The sequence below is a fragment of the Syngnathoides biaculeatus genome, chromosome 18 (assembly GCF_019802595.1).
Source record: "Syngnathoides biaculeatus isolate LvHL_M chromosome 18, ASM1980259v1, whole genome shotgun sequence".
NCBI lineage: Eukaryota > Metazoa > Chordata > Actinopteri > Syngnathiformes > Syngnathidae > Syngnathoides > Syngnathoides biaculeatus.
In genome coordinates, this window is record NC_084657.1 from 18,880,824 (window position 1) to 18,898,288 (window position 17,465).

Genomic DNA, 17,465 nt, shown 5'->3' on the forward strand with positions numbered 1-17,465 from the left:
ATGATTTAAACATGTGAAAAAAGATATAGCATCCATCCATTTTCTACAGTGTTTGGGCTCATTAGGCCATAGAGTGAATACCTGAGATTTGAGGTACAGATGATTCACTACATTAGTTAGTTGTAAGAAAATGAAGCAAATCCATAATGTTATGAGTACTGATGGGGAAAAAGATTATAGAAACTCAGAGTCAATATATTTGTGAAAATAGAGTATCAGTGATACCAAAAGACTAATCATTAGGTACACTTTCCAACTGTGGCCAAAATCATAACCCAAAATCTTGGGTAAAGCCTATTCACCCTTCTTCAAATTGTAGGATTTTGTGGACCAAGACAAACAATTTCACAACTTCTTCACCAACTAATGCGACCTATGAAATGTACAACACAATTAAAAAACAACATATTTTAAAGAGGGAAATTAAAAATCAACAACTGAGATATTATGGCTGCAAGAGTGTGCACACAATTTATCAATTGGACTGGTTTATCACCTGTTAAAACCACTGTTGTACTTTTTGGCCATAATTTCAAAATGTAGATTTGGTGTGTCATGATCCTGCCGCTCAAGCACGAGCTGCGCGGGTGCGCTGATTGGGGCGCACACCTGCGTCTCATGCGGGCTGATTAGTCTGTGTATTTATATCACCCCAATGACGACTGGCCGGCGCCAGTTCGTTGAGCTTCATGTCCCGTTCGTGTGCTCCGGTATCCCTGATCGAACCTGTGTGTACCGACCTTCGCTTGTTCTCCGACCAACCTTGTAAACCTGACTCCTTTGATACTTCTGCCTGCTTTGATCGTTCTCCTGTGTACCGACTCCTGCCTGCCCGCTCACCTGCTCTCTTCGCCCGACGTCCCAACTACCGCTGCTGCACCTGACTGCCTGCTCGAACCCCGACCTCGGCATATAATAAACGTTTCTCCCTGAACTACCTTGCATCGTCCGATTCCTGCATTTGGGTCCTACCCTCGTTCCGATGGGACGTGACATGATGTGAGCACAGCACCGCTCATCACCAAAAGAACAACATACTTGGTGGTGGCAGCGTCATGCTTTGGGGCTGTTTTCCTTTAGTTCTAACTGGGGCCTTTGTCAAAGTGTACAAAACCATCAGGCTGCTACTAAAAAACAAAAGGTGATAGATTTGTCATGATCCTGCCGCTTCAGCACGAGCTGTGCGGGTGTCCGCGCAGGTGCGCTGATTGGAAGGTTCACACCTGCGCCTCATGCAGCCTGATTATGCTGTGGATTTATATGAACGCGATGACAACTGGCCGGCGCCAGTTCGTATGATCTTCATGTCCCGTTCGTGTGCTCCGGTATCCCTGATTGAACCTGTGTGTACCGACCTTCGTCCGTTCTCCGACCAACCTTGTAAGCCTGACTCCTTCGTTACTTCTGCCTGCTTTGATTGTTCCCCTGTGTACCGACTCCTGCCTGTCCGCTCACCTGCTCTCTTCGCCCGACGTCCCAACTACCGCTGCTGCACCGGACTGCCTGCTCGATCCCCTACCTCTGCATATAATAAACGTGTCTCTTCTTGAACTACCTTGCGTCTTCCGAGTTCCTGCATTTGGGTCCTACTCTCGTTCCGATGGGACGTGACAGAACGAACTGGCCAATACAGGACCCAGCAGGAAAGACCCGGCGTCGCCGGGACTGACGCAAGGTAGACCGTCTGCCGGAGGACCAAGCCTGCCCAATCCGGGTAGGCTCCCTGACGTCCTCCGCTTCCGTGTCTTACACTCCGGTAGCGAGGTATGAATACGTCCTGAACACGACCCGTCCGGCTCTTCATATTCTTCTGGACTCTGACTTTTCGAAATATGAGGAGGACCGTGATTTGTATGACCGGCTGCCCGAGTACGACTCCGATGACTTTGATTTTGAATCTCTTTGCCCGGCTTTTCATCCCAGTCAGTTTGTTTCACCTCCCCGCGTTTCCAGCACCCGAGCGACTTCGCCCTGTAGGTCCAAGTACACCAATCTGTACGAGGGAACCCGCTTGGCCATCTACCCGGGACCTCCGCGTGGCGGCCAGAGGAGACACCCCGGCCGGGTGCTCTCTTGTGCCTCCCGCTGCGCGGCAACTAAAACACAGTCCTCCCACTCCTCGCCGGCAACGGCGAATCCCGCAGACCCGCAGCTGGTGGCGAAGCTTCCAGCCCAGAGGGAGGAGGAGCCGCCAAATCACGAGGCGTTCTACCGTGAAATGCGGGCGGAGATAGAGTGGCAGAGCTTCGAATTGGCGGCTCTCATGTCTTCTGAGTTCCTGCATTTGGGTCCTACTCTCACTTCGATGGGACGTGACAAGATTTGCCAATTGCCAACATGGACTTGTTCTGATTGGTCACAGGTCTGATCCCATCTCTTGGGAACTTGCCTATGTGTTTTTACTTGACCTGTCTGTGAACGTGGACTTTTTATCATTTGATGTACTTAGGTCATTGTGAGTTCCCTTCAGATCAAACTATCGTGGGAATTTCAAGAGGAAGTGAGAAATCCAATTACCGCTGAAATATGTTCTCACAGTCCCTCTGTCTTCCTGTTGTCATGGAATGTACCAGCATCTTCTACTGCCTGCACTCCTGTCTTTCAGTCCTACTTCAGTTCCAAGTTGACCCTGCTAGTCTGTTAGGGTTTTATTCTAATTTAATCAGTCTAAAAATCTCCTATTAATTTATGATTGGAATACATATTCAAGTACTTAATGATATTCTATGATAAAATTGACATTGGTAACGGTGTTAAAAACGACATTATGAGGGTTATGTCCATTACCAGAGGCGACTGTTTCAGCAAGTATATTATATTGGCTGTAGAGTTTGAGTGAATTCAGACAGCCAAGGGGAATTTAGCAAATCCATTTCAGAGAAATACCTTTTCTAAGATCTTGTTCAGAGGGCCCTCGGTTTATGACCGGTGCAAGCATCCAACATTTTGAAGAATGAAGAATGTCATGCGATACATGATGTCACACTCTTTTATTTTTTGTTTGTTTTTAATTTATGGCTGAGAGGCGCAAAAGTACGTCATGAGATCAAATGTGGCAGCTCAAGAGCCATCTCGCATCCTCTTAAGTGTGATACCCAAATTGTGATTTTTTTTTTTTTTTTTCTTTTTTTGGGGACGTGAGAGCCCAAAACCTTGTTGAAAATCATCACGTGAGTTTCACTGCTCTTATAGTGTGTGGTGTACTCGAAAGCTGAGGCCACTTCTTAATTGGCTCTGGGTCTGGCCCAATGACAATTACAAGATCTGTAGATTCTTTGCACTTGGTGTTTAACACACACCTAAGGTTATTGATAAATAGTGAACATGTTTAACATTAACGAATGATAGCCCTGACTGTTTTCCGAAAAGAAATCACTCTTAAAACATACCACAGTACAAACAAACAAACAAACAAATCAATTAGCTACACTGTATTTAAAAATGCCGTTAGGCATGCTAGGATGCCCAGCGTCACCTTCCCAAAGCTGTCCTACCCAGCATGCCTAGTGGCATTTTGTAAAAGTACATGTGGGAGTTGTAATCATCATATGTTTGTTCGTACCTGTAACATATTGTGCTGCCTTTTTGTTCATATTGTGAGTAAGGTCAGTGTTGTATTTAGCGACAACCTCATTCGTTTTAGGAATAACTGCTTGACATTGAGTTTGACAGACAGTGTTCAGGATCTTAAGAGTTATGGTTCACATGAATGCTCATTTATTTCAAGTGTCAACTGTTGTGAAACAAGGTGTGAGTGAACTCAAAAACAGCAGCGGGTGGCTTATCACCTCTTCAGAAAAGCGTGAAAAAATGCAAATAAATCAAAAGAGAGATCCCAGGCAACAGTGCTCGTTCAAATTAAAATGCTTTGGAGGAACAGTAGTGCTGAGCTTATGTTTTAAGGGACTCATTCAAGTGACACGAATATAACATACAGTAATACTCCTCCAGATTGATTGAGCTTCCACATATCTGCGAGGAGAAAGATGATGGGGGAAAAAGGGAAGGAGATTTAAAAAAAAAAGGCACTTCTGGAGAAATTGCTTTTGGCAGTCAAATGTGCTGTACTGCAGTTTTGAGCTGTGATATGATTCAAGATGATCGTCAAGTACATCTTGAAGTTGCTGTGGTTACCGTTAACGTGCAACATCGGCTAATGGGGAGAGAATCTCACTTAGCGGCCCATAACCACATGTCCTATGATTGAATTGCGGCAAAGAGGAGAAACGTAGGTGTAGTCGGTATTGTGTGAATTTATCCAATTGATTAATTACATCTACTTAGTGACTAAGTTTATATTTACACATATTCTGAAACAACATATATGTGTACATTCCCTAATAGCATTTACACTCAACTCACTATATTGCAGATCGTCTTTTGCGCCCAAATTATTTTTGCAGATTTTTTATTTCATAGAATGGATTAATTTGTACCTATAGTGTATCACAATTAGACCATATTTAATGGTGTAAGCTTTTGCTCTAATTCTGATTTAGCCACAGCTAAAGGTTTGTTTTTGATTGACGTTGGTGTGTATGTCACATTTTCGTTTCACTGACATTGACAAGGCCAATTCACACTGCAGTCCTACTGGCAGATATCCAAGTCATATCAAATTTTTAACCCAGAAGCAAAAAGTTCCAATCTGAGGATAATACAATTGAATGTTTTTTTCCCCCTTCTTTATATGACATACTGTACTGTATTTGAAACCTGTACATAATTGGAAAGGTGTTACAAGCTGCATCGTATACTGTAGGAAAACAATTAAATAAGAGGATTCAAAAGCCCAACAAGGTTCAAATACAAAGTGGATCATACTGTAACATACTGGAAACACAGCAGGAAAGAAAAATGACAGAGACATTTGTATATTAATTTAAATAAAATAAATGAAAAAGTCAATAAATCCCCTTTCCAAGCTTGGATCCGGGATTCCTCCACTATGAGCCTGTCTCCCAAGCCTATTCAAAATACATGAAACTGGACAGCTGTTTACCCTTCTTGCTACTGGCCTATCCCACAGACAGCAGATGGGAGTAGCATGGAGGGGTGCATCGAGGGACAGTGGAATGAATCCCAAAAGATTTTAAAAAACATTTTTTTGTATCTCTATGGAAGGCAATTTTAAGCAAGATGTACATGCAGTCATTTTGTCATGTTGTCACCTTCAACTAACCGGTATGGATCACTCATTATGCCCAGGAGGTCCTTGTTGGGAGAAGGAGCTCAGAGGATGAATTCGGTCAGGGGAAAGATTGGAATTCAGAGGTTGGGTTGGATTTTTGCTTAATCAGCCCCTCCCAGAGTGCATGGCCACTTTCTCCATTGTTGATCCAAAGAATGTTCTTGTGTAGCTGCGCTGCTTATCATCCATTTGGGAGATTGCTTTCAATAAAGGTCATGGAGAGATGAATTATAGACGTATTTGCAGGGTTTCTGATGCCCTTGGCCTATTTTTTTATGGTGAGGAATTTTGTATGATACTGCATATACAGTATCAACAGTGACAGCACAGTGGTTTAGTGGTGAGCATACTTCTGAGGTTTGGTGTTCACATCTCAGCTCTCCCATTGCTTGTGTGTGTTTTTTATTATTTTTTTCCCGGTACTGTGGATTCCCCCCAGGTAAAAAAAAAAAAAAAATTATAATTCTGTTCAACCGATCCAATTTCCTGGTTCAATTCCACGGGCTGTATATGGCCTGCAGAATTTTTTGATGAATGGTATAAACGTGGCTCACTCAGAAAACATTTGAAAGTCATGATTATGAACAGAATTTAGTATTCTGGAACATAGTTCCTTTTTGTTCCTTTTAGTATTTTATGTTCCCTGATTCACTGCCATCAAAAGTAACAAGATTTTTGAGTGTGCATGTCATGAGTTGAATTGACACCAGTTTAACTCTTTCACCATCCCTGACCAAAATAAGATGTTAAAAGGGAATTACACAGTCAAATCTGCCAATCGTAACGAAAGCAAAACATTTGTGGAAATGGCTCCTCCTCTGATTTCTTAATGCCACATTATCTTTTTTAATGACGCGATGTGAAACGCTGATGAAACACAGATTCCACATCCAACCAGTAACGTTGCACAACTAAGTTTGTTTTGTTTTGTTCAGTTTTTTTTTTGCCAAGAAATAGCACAATTATTCTTTATATTATCAGCATGCAGCACATCTAATTTTCAATTTTGTCAAATTAGTCTTTGTGGCAACAAATGCAGCCCTATGGGGGCACAAACCAATGCAATCTGTAGGCCGGTCCCAAGCCCGGATAAATGCAGAGGGATGCGTCAGGAAGGGCATCCGGGATAAAAACTGTGCCAAACAAATATGAGCGTTCATCTAAAGAATCCCATACCGGATCGGTCGTGGCCCGTGTTAACAACGCCCGCCCCCGGCACTGCTAACCTGCAGGGTGTTGGTGGAAATTCAGCCAGTGTGTGGCAAAGACAAAGAAGAGGAGAAAACCGGATCCGTCGTCAGAAGAAAAAGAGGAATGCACAGAGCCTACAACTGAGTGTAGGGACTTTGAATGTTGGGACTATGACAGGAAAAGCTCAGGAGTTGGTTGACATGATGATTAGGAGAAAGGTTAATATACTGTGTGTGAAAGAGAAATTCTGGAAGGAACTAGGTGAAGTAGTTCTGAGCATCTCAGACAGCGAGAGAGTTGTGATTGGTGCAGATTGTAACGGACATATTGGTAAAGGAAACAGGGCGATGAAGAAGTGATGGGTAAGTACGGCATCCAGGAAAGGAACTTTGAGGGACAGATGGTGGTGGACTTTGCAAAAAGGATAGAGATGGCTGTAGTGAACTCTTATTTCCAGAAGAGGGAGGAACATATAGTGACCTACCAGAGCACAGGTAGAAGCACACAGATGGATTATATTTTGTGCAGACAATGTAATCTGAAGGAGATTACTGACTGTAAAGTAGTGGTAGGGGAGAGTATAGCTTGAAAGCATAGGATGGTGGTGTGTCGGATGACTCTGGTGGTAGGTAGGAAGATCAAGAAGTCAAAGGTAGAGCAGAGAACCATGTGGTGGAAGCTGAGAAAGGAAGAATGCTGTGCAGCCTTTCGGAAAGGGGTGAGAGGGTCTCTCGATGGACAGCAGAAGCTCCCGGAAGACTGAACGACAGCCAAAGTAATCTGAGAGACAGACAGGAGAGTACTTGGTGTGCCTTCTGGTAGGAAAGGGGAGAAGGAGACTTGGTAGTGGAACCCCAAAATACAGGGAGTCATACAAGGAAAGAGATGAGTGAAGAAGAAGTGGGACACTGAGAGGACTGAGGAGAGACGAAAGGATTACATTGAGATGCGACATAGGGAAAAGGTAGAGGTGACAAAGGCTAAACAAGAGGCATATGAAGACATGGACACAAAAGAAGGAGAAAAGGATCTCTACAGGTTGGCCAGACAGAGGGATAGAGATGGGAAGGATGTGCAGCAGCTAAGGGTGATTAAGGATGGAGATGGAAATGTGTTGACTGGTGCCAGTTGTGTGCTAAATAGATGGAAAGAATACTTTGAGAAGTTGATGAATGAAGAAAATGAGAGAGAAGGAAGAGTTGAAGAGGCAAGTGTGAAGGACCAAGAAGTGGCAATGATTAGTAAGGGGGAAGTCAGAAAGGCACTACAAAGGATGAAAAATGGAAAGGCAGTTGGTCCTGATGAAATACCGGTGGCGGTATGGAAGCAATTTGGAGAGATGGCTGTGGAGTTTATGACCAACTTATTCAACAGAATACTATCAGGCAAAAAGATGCCTGAAAAATGTAGGAAAAGTGTACTAGTTGCCATTTTTAAGAACAAAGCCGATGTTCAGAGCTGTGGGAATTATAGAGGAATAAAGTTGATGAGCCACACAATGAAGTTATGGGAACGAGTAGTGGAGGCTAGACTCAGGACAGAAGTAAGTATCTGCGAGCAACAGTATGGTTTCATGCCTAGAAAGAGTACCACAGATGCATTTTGCCTTGAGGATGGTAGTGGAAAGGTACAGAGAAGGTCAGAAGGAGCTACATTGTGTCTTTGTGGATCTAGAGAAAGCCTATGACGGCGTACCAAGAGAGGAACTGTGGTACTGCATGCGCAAGTCTGGTGTGGGAGAGAAGTATGTTAAAATAGTACAGGACATGTATGATGGCAGCAGAACAATGTTGAGGTGTGCCTTAGGTGTGACAAAAGAATTTAAGGTGGAGGTGGGACGGCATCAGGGATCAGCTCTGACCCCCTTCCTGTTTGTAGTGGTAATGGATAGGTTGACAGATGAGGTTAGACTGGAATCCCTCTGGCCCATGATGTTCGCAGATGATATCGTGATATGCAGTGAAAGCAGGGAGCATGCAGAGGAACAATTAGAAAGATGGAGACATGCAAGGAGAGGAATGAAGATTAGCCGAAGTAAAACAGAATATATGTGTGTGAATGAGAAAGGTGGAGGGGGAAGAGTGAGGCTACAGGGTGAAGAGATAGCGAGGGTGGAGGACTTCAAATATTTAGGGTCAACAATCCAGAGCAAGGGTGAGTGTGGTAAGGAAGTGAAGAAACGGGTCCAAGCAGGTTGGAACAGCTGGCAGAAGGTGTCTGGTGTGTTATGTGACAGAAGAGTCTCTGCTAGGATGAAGGGCAAAGTTTACAAAACAGTGGTGAGGGCGGCCATGATGTACGGATTAGAGACGGTGGCACTGAAGAAACAACAGGAAGCAGAAATGGAGGTGGCAGAAATGAAGATGCTGAGGTTCTCGCTCGGAGTGACCAGGTCGGATAGGATTAGAAATGAACTCATTAGAGGGACAGCCAAAGTTGGATGTTTTGGAGACAGGATTCGAGAGAGCAGACTTCGATGGTTTGGACATGTTCAGAGGCGAGAGAGGGAGTATATTGGTAGAAGGATGCTGAGGATGGAGCTCCCAGGCAAAAGAGCGAGAGGAAGACCAAAGAGAAGGTTGATCGATGTGGTGAGCGAAGACATGAGGACAGTTGGGGTTAGAGAGGAAGATGCAGGAGATAGGCTAAGATGAGAAAAAGATGACATGCTGTGGTGACTCCTAACGGGACAAGCCGAAAGGAAAAGAAGAAGTCTTTGTGGCAACATATTTAGTTATTTTTTATCAAAGTTTGTTTTCTTATGAAAAAACATTGTATCTCGTTTTTTTTGCATCACATTTGCTGTATATTCAAAAACGTACAGATTGAGCCTTGGTTTGAGTGTTGATACCCTGTGTGATTGAGCTTGGCCCCGCCCCCTAAATAGTTTATAGGAGTAGATAAAACAGTTGTTTATCCATAAGTGCTCTGCAATTGGCTGCTGACTGGTCCAAGGTGTAGCCCCTCTCTCGCTTAAAGTCAAATAGGTTCCAGCTCAGCCATGACCTGAATTAGAATATCAATACATGGCAGACATCAACAGTCCTGTAACCATAACGAACCATTTGTTCCCTCATTATGTCGTTTGGTTGACATTCAAGCAGAAACTGAACTTTGTGTTGAGTTTTAGTCTCCAACCTTTTCCCCTAAAAATAGGCAAAACAAGTTGCCTTTGTTTGTATGTAGCTGGTACTGAATTTGGTGCCGAAGCCAAGTCCTTAAAGTTAAGTCCTGGCAGACTGAACCGCTGCAGCTAAAATACATTAACCCTTTTGAATAGGTCAGCTATGGGATTAGAGTTATCTACTTTGATATCAGATCACATCACTACCCTCCGTCAGAGTTCAACTGACTGTGCACCATTCTGACTCCAACGAAATGGGCCCATGTGGCATCACCAAATTAAATTGTCAGATGAGAAGCAAGAGATTGTGTTGTTGAAAAATTCTCGGGGGGAAAAGAGATCACTCATTTCATTTTCATTTTGCGTGACTTCAGCATAATGCCGTATTTAATTTTAGCCACACGGAGAACTGTTCAGCCTCAGCAGTGGGAAAGCAAACTGGAACAACAGAGGGGGTTAGATCAGAGTGACTTTAAGTGATTTTGCTGTGCAAGTCTCATTATACTCATTGTGTGCCTGTGAGCTGAGAGAGAGACATGCAGAGCAGGGATACCTTGGATGCGCCAAACCATGAAAAATAGAAGTCGCCATCTTCTTCCCAGGAGTTAATCTTTCTAAATTCAGGCTTGAAGTATTTAGGGTGATACACCTCTGGATTGGTTCATTAAATGTCACTGAAAGGCTGCGTCTTACTGTATCAAGAAACCTCATGAACTAGAATGCCATTCGGAAGATTAGATACAATTCAGGCTCATATCCAAAGCCTACAATGGGAGAGGAAGAGGTGGTTCTGGAGTAATTTGCATCATCTGTCCTTGGGTTCATCTCTAAGAATGGAGAGGATGTCATCCACCACAATCACAAAACATGGCTAAATGCAGAGGTCTTACAGTTTCTCTTCTGAATGCCTGGGATGCTCTATTCAGGCCAAACTTCTATCTCAGAACAGCCAGGAGATATCTGACTGCATGCATCAGAGCGACTGTTCCATGGATCGTTTCTGGTCTTTTCACCAGAATCACAATCAGCTTTAATGGCCAAGTACATAACAATACACAAGGAAATTGTCTCCGGCAGTCGGTGACGCCCTGGTACGACATTCATGTTGAGTGCTGTAGGGGAGCATCAAGTGCCTCAATAATTTCTCCCCCAGAGGATCACAATAAAGACCCACCACTCCCTCATGAACTGAACAATTTAATCAACTATTTTGATGTTCATAACGCCCCTGACAGCTTTCGAATCACTGCTATAACAGATGAGAAGCCCCTCAAAATTACTTTGGCTGACAAGATACCAGGGCAGTGTCTGAGGGACTTCATTCTCCAGCTCACAGAGTTAACGCACATATTCAACACCTCCTTCACCCTTGATGCATGAAGTTGACGTCCACCATTATTACAGTCCTCAAAGGGTGCAACGGTGAAAATTCTGAACGACTATTGTCCAGGGGCCAAGGACATGATTGTAGACTTCAGGAGAAATAAACATCATCCTTCCACCCTGGACACCAGTGGTGTGGTTTACTTCCTGAGGAAACTAACAAATGGTCGTCTGAGGGGTAAGATTTTTCTGAATAACCAAACGGGATAACCACTGACATTTTCACTTCCCGATCCAGAAAGAAGGTCACTTGTATCGAGAAGGAATCCACAAATCAATCACATGAACTATTTGCCCTACCCTCCATTCGGAAAGAGGCGGCGGAAGATCATGAGCAGGACAACGGCCCCGAGGAATGGTTTCTTTCCCACAGCCGTGAGACTGCTAAGTCTCTGGGGATGTTCCCTGAAGGACAACAAATACACACACAGTATGTTATATACAGTTTAAATGCTATATGCACTACATGCATGAGAATATTTGTAAAACACATACTTAAGCATGTGTATTATTTTACACTAAATACCTTTGCACACAATTAACAACACATCACTGGAAGTACACACTGCCTAAAGTGATGTGATGAACTATTCACTTTAATTATGGTGCTAGTTGCATTATTTTATAATTTATTGCTGAGAGCTACTTGTCTCTCAGTAATGCATTTCATTCCAAGCATGTGTGTGTTTTTTTTTTTTTTTTTTTTTTTTTCAGAATGACAAATAACTTTTATCCTTGTAATTTGTTGTGAGGATTCATTCAGTCTCTTCTTTAAGAGATTAAGGATGAGGATAAACCATCCATCAACCTTATGGGTGTATTTATACTACAATACTACACAGCTCAAGTGACACATTTCTGTTTTGTTGGAAAACAGTTAGGATATAGATAATAAAATTTTCCCTTGTTACTTAAATTAATTATTTAAGTTCTTGCATGTACGTACTTCACATTATCAAGACCAGTTATAGCTTGACTTCAGGTTTAAATTTTTTCCATAACCAAGCTTGAAACTTAGTTCACTTGCACATCAAATTAGTTTTTCTCATTAAAATGAAATCATTCATGCTGCACCAAAAAATTAAACCCAATAAAAGTTATTACGGTATGTTTTTAATGATACTGTAAAAATACTTTCTCTATCCACACATGCAAAGGCAATTACCGTACACTAACTTCTCCATTTTTTCTGTCTTTCCACTTCACTCGAGAGCCAGTGTCCGAAGCTTGTAACTTGGAAGTCAAGGTACCACCTTAGTTAACTTAAAATGGACATTTTAATTCTATGAGGACATAAAAGACAAATCCTTCAGTGATTAAAACAGGATCTGGCTAAACACCCATATGCTGAGACATTTTATAGTGTGCTTGGACCATGTGTGGGCTCCGCGGGTACTGTGAATGTTAGCGGTCCAACCTCTGCCCTCTCCCAGCATGTCCCAGAGGTGTATTCAGGGTTATATTCATGAACCGAACAAGGTATCAAGGATGATGAATGGGCTCCACCTGCTCTGCTTCACACGGACACACACAGAGAAGGAAATCCAAGACCATATTATTGTCCTGCTTTGGAGGGCAATGTATTGACCTACATCCATTCCTGGAGATCCACCTGAGCGTTAGTTCGGCCTCCAATAAGGTCTGAAAATAAATGACTTTTGTTGACTGTTTTCAAGGGTGTGTTTCCATCATTTGAATTTGGCCGCATGTGACACCCGGTGGAGTGGGTGGTTCATTCGTCTGACCTCTGTGCAGGCCGTGTTGGTTTAATTGCATCTCAGTGACGGAATGAATATGAGTATAAATAATTGTCTCTATTTACCATAATTTCTTGAGTGTAATGTGTCCTGAAGTATAATGCGCACCCCCAAAGTTGACCTACAGTAAAAAAAAAAAAAAAAAAAAAAAAAAAAAAATCAAGAAAACCCTTCTACCAATGAACAATGCGCACCACCAATTTGCTGCAATCCATATGCTAAAAATATTGGGAATTATCTGTATTTCTATTTTGCTAGGGTTGTACTTTTATGTCTTTTTAAAAAAAATAATCTGTACAGCAATCATTAAAAATAATCTTTGTGCATGTACTGATGCAGTGGTACTAAATATATCTCAGGACAGGCCACAGGACAGGCTTGTCCTGGTCCCTACAATTGTCAAAACAGAATCCCTCAACCAACTAAAACGAATGCTCAACATTGGCATAACATTTTATCAACACAGTTGATACACATGTTACAGTCTTGAACTATTTTATTATATATATATATATATATATATATATACACAATATGTAATAAAATATTTTGTATTTTCCGCACTATCAGGCGCATTGCACCTTCAATGAATGGCCTATTTGTAAACTTTTTTCCTATATAAGGCGTACCGCATTATAAGGCACATAGAACAGATGCTACAGTAGAGGCTGGGGTTACGTTATGCATCCATTAGATGGAGCTGCACTAAAGGCTTAATATTGATCCATATATAAGGTGCACCGGATTATAAGGTGCACCACTGGCTTTTGACAAAATAAAGGGTTTTAGGTGCGCCTTATAGTGCGGAAAATACGGTGTGTGTGTGTATATATATTTATATATAAAACCAGTTCACTGTGCTTCCTGCAACCCTGAACTGCATAAGTGGTCTTAAAAAAATGGATGGATTGATGACACTTCATCAACAACAACTCCTAGCAACAATCAAATGTAGTTTACAAACCAAATACAGTTAGAGGAGCTTGACATGAGGGACATGAGCACCTAATTTGCTTCACTTTCTTGAATCACATTTTTCAGATGCTTAACTTGCCTTTCCATAAAAGCAGCGGTATAATATATGTTATAACGTATTTTCGTCCGCAGAGATCTCGCTGTCAGGTTTGGTAGGCTTAGAGGTAAAGTCTGACACCATAGGAAGGAATTACCATAAATTAAGTGTGAAGATTACATCCTCAGAATGATTTTGAAAACCACAGAGAGACTCACTTAATGAGTCAGAGTAATGTGGTGTGGATTAGACCATTTGGATTTGGATTTGTTTCTAAATAAAAAAAGATAGATTTGCCTGTACATACCCTTTTAGGTACTTTATCGACTCTAATGAGACGTGAAATCTTGACTTCTTTCCGTACACAGGTCCACACAGGCGGTAAAAGAAAACATGCCGAATTAGTAAAATATATTACGCTAACTGCTCACGAAACCTCAAATACGCAGCCCTCGGAACAGCAGGAGCTGCGGAGAGGATGGCTTGATGATGGCCGCTAAACTGCACCCCTGCTGAGTAGACACAATGTGCTTGTAAAGGCTGTGGATGATCAGATATATTAGGTACTAGATCTCCTGGTCACATCATAACCTTGTGCAGCATGGTTGAAAATTAAAAGTTTGGTCAAATTTGTCATGTTTCTTCAACTTTCTCCCACATTTGGAAAAAAAAAAAAATCATCATCACAACAGGATGTTACGTTCTTACAAAATGTTATGACAGGAAAAAGTGAGTTACAGGACTTTTAATTGCTTTGCTATTATAAAGAATTATGCACACCCAACCTTTCTCAAAGCAGACATCAATGGAACCACATTTCATACCTACAGTATGCACACGATATGCTTGCAGACAACTAAAAAACACCACCAAAAACAACCAACTCAGCAGATTTGGGGAAACTTACTGCCAGGAATAAAAATACAAGTTTAAGGGCTTCATTCTTTCTACTCTTCTCCGTATTTATCTTGTCTGGAATATCGTATGTGAAGGAGTGTTCAAAATGGCTCCCTCCAGCCTCACTAAAATGACAGCTTATTTGTGAAAGCGAAAATAGTTCAGTGATGTTATCTATATTACCAATTATCAAAAGCGTGCAGAGTAGTTTCAACTTTTGTTTTTTGAAAGAAAATACATTTTAATAGCTTTTATACAAATAGTTACGTCTCAAGTGCCTTCCCACCTATCAAGTGTGAAATTAAACAACCAAGAATTCATTTTTTTAATCTACCCTTACGTCTGTAAAGTGTAAAATAGTTGGGATATTTTGACACATCACAAACATTAATTATAACAATTATTGAGACCCTAAGAAATGTTTTAAAATAAATAAAAAAAAAAAGCATAATATGTGTCCTTTAAGGTTAAGGTTGGGCATTTGCTGGAACTGACCCCGGAGTAGTGGTTAAGTTGAGCATAAGGACAGAGCACTGTAAGGGAAAATTGCTACACGCCCCCCCCCTCCTCTTTTGTCCATTTCCATAATTTCTTCAGGGCTTTTTCCCATGCAGACATCTGTCTCTCCATTCTGCTTTTGTTGAGTATCGCATCATTACAGCTAAACGACTCCCACGGTGGCCAGTGGTGGGACAAACACTGGGACAATTTCGTTTTGGATTATATGTATTTTTTTTCCTTTGGGTAGGTCTACGAAGCATCTGTTGAATTGTAGCATTGTTTTCTCAGCACATTGAAGTCAAGCCTCAATAAAGTGTAAAATAAATGAAACCGTTTTTCTAAACGTTTTTGGTTATGACTCTTGACTAAAACAGTCAACATAAAGTTTCTGCTTTTTAATACATTCATCCATCCATCCATTTTCTTTGCCCCTTATCCTCACTGGGGTCACGGGGAGTGCTGGAGCCTATCCCAGCTGTCACCAGGGTTAGGAACCTGAACTGGTTGCCAGGCAATCTCAGGGCACATAGAGAAAAACACCCGCACTCACAATCACACCTAGGGGCAATTTAGAGTGTTCATTTACTGTTGCATGTTTTTGGGATGTGGGAGGAAACCAGAGTACCCGGAGAAAACCCACGCAGGTGTAGCGCCTCCCTAGTATAAAATACTTCGACGAGGTAGCCACCTGAGTTCTTTTCTTACTTCAAAGTATGAAACCAATAAATTAACTCTATGGTAATTACTCTAAATGTCTATTACAATTTTACTCTTTACTTGTGCATTTAATTCTGTATCAAAAGTCTCTGAAATAATATTTCCCCTTATGAGTTAATATTATCCTAATTTAAATAATCAAGCTACCAAATAAACTCCCCACTATTTTAACTGTCTTGCAGATAGTCAAATAATAAACCTGGTTATGTAACAAAAAGTGTGAATATTTAATAACAAAATAAATGATGGAAAAGTCAAACATGTATACACAAAAGTCAAATAAACAAAGTCAATTTAACTGGTACACGATCCACACATGCGCAGGGCCCAAACAAATATATATATATATATATATATATATATATATATATATATAGTCGGCAAGCAAACAAAATTCAAACCCCAATGTCACTGCGGTGCCTCCCAAGGCAGGAGTGAAGAAAGGTGAAGGTAGTTTTTCCTCTGTCCGGCATTCTCACTGTCCTCGTCCCTTTTCCTTCCTTAAAGTCCAAACAGAGGCTCGCTAGCCGCGTTAGCTCGATGCTAGCGCCCTTGTCCTCTCCTTCGTGGTCCAGTACACAGGCCTGGCTAGCTAGTGTTAGCTGGTTGCTAGCACCCAAGCCAAGTCCCATGCATGCACTTAGCCCCTGTGGTAGCGGCTAACTCCACCACATTACGGCGTGATTTGAGTAGTCCACTCAAACGACACACTATCCTAGTTGAAGTTTCAATAGTCATTGTCGAACACGTCGATCAACTTTTGATAAATGTCCACCGTTCACTTTCTTTGTCCTTATGTTGCCCTCCAACAACCACTAGTCCCTTGCACTCCATTCGCCTTTTTTTCCTCTCTCTTTTTCCCTTTCTCCTCAACACGTGACTTCCTGTCCTTCTTAAACAATGGTTTAAACAATAAAATGGCAAACAAAAGTATTTCTTTTTCACAAATGAATCAAACACAATTATATACAAATCCCTCCAAAAGAAAATACAGTCAGCAGACACAGTTTAACAGATATTCCACCACATTGCATAAAGAAAACCTATAACCTAATTACTACTCTATTATACTGAAATTTTACCTGTACCAACTTTTAACCGGGTTCCACAGGCATGGGGAGAAAATGAAAACTCCAAACAGGTAGGTCCGGGGTTGAACCCGTGACCTCAGTACTGTGAGGCCAACACTTTCCAGCTGCACCACCGTGCCGCCTAAAACCATATACCTTTTTTTTTTTTTTAAAGTCTTTTCTTTCACTCGAGCAGTGACTGAGGCAAGAGTTAAAATGGAGATTTGTAGCAAAGTGTAGAATGTGGAATTCAGCAGCATCAAGGGCTAAGGTGCAGCAACAGGGGAAATAAATGATTTTGGCACTTTACGGGGAATCTCAACTGGACAAGATTTTCCACGAATAACAAAAGATAACTCCCCCCGCCCCAAAATAAATCCACGAATAGGTACCAAACTGCTAATATGTGGTGCTCCCCTTTAATGTATAATAAATGTTTCTATCAATGTTTCTATCAAGTTGTCCCATTATGGCTCACCACAGAATAACATCTCAGATGAACACTCATATTTGTCTGGCACAGTTTTTACACTAGATGCCATTCCTGAGGCAACCCTCTCAGGGAGTGGAGGCCCCCCAGTGAGATACGAACTCACGAATCGTGGTTTACCAAGTCAATGCG

The 17,465-nt window shown here is 41.8% G+C and overlaps 1 protein-coding gene across 5 annotated transcripts in view; it reads left to right on the forward strand.

Annotated features, from left to right (window-relative positions):
• The window catches only part of drd1b (dopamine receptor D1b), a 112,955-nt gene that overhangs the window by 31,019 nt on the left and 64,471 nt on the right, over positions 1-17,465 (forward strand). The window lies entirely within an intron of this gene.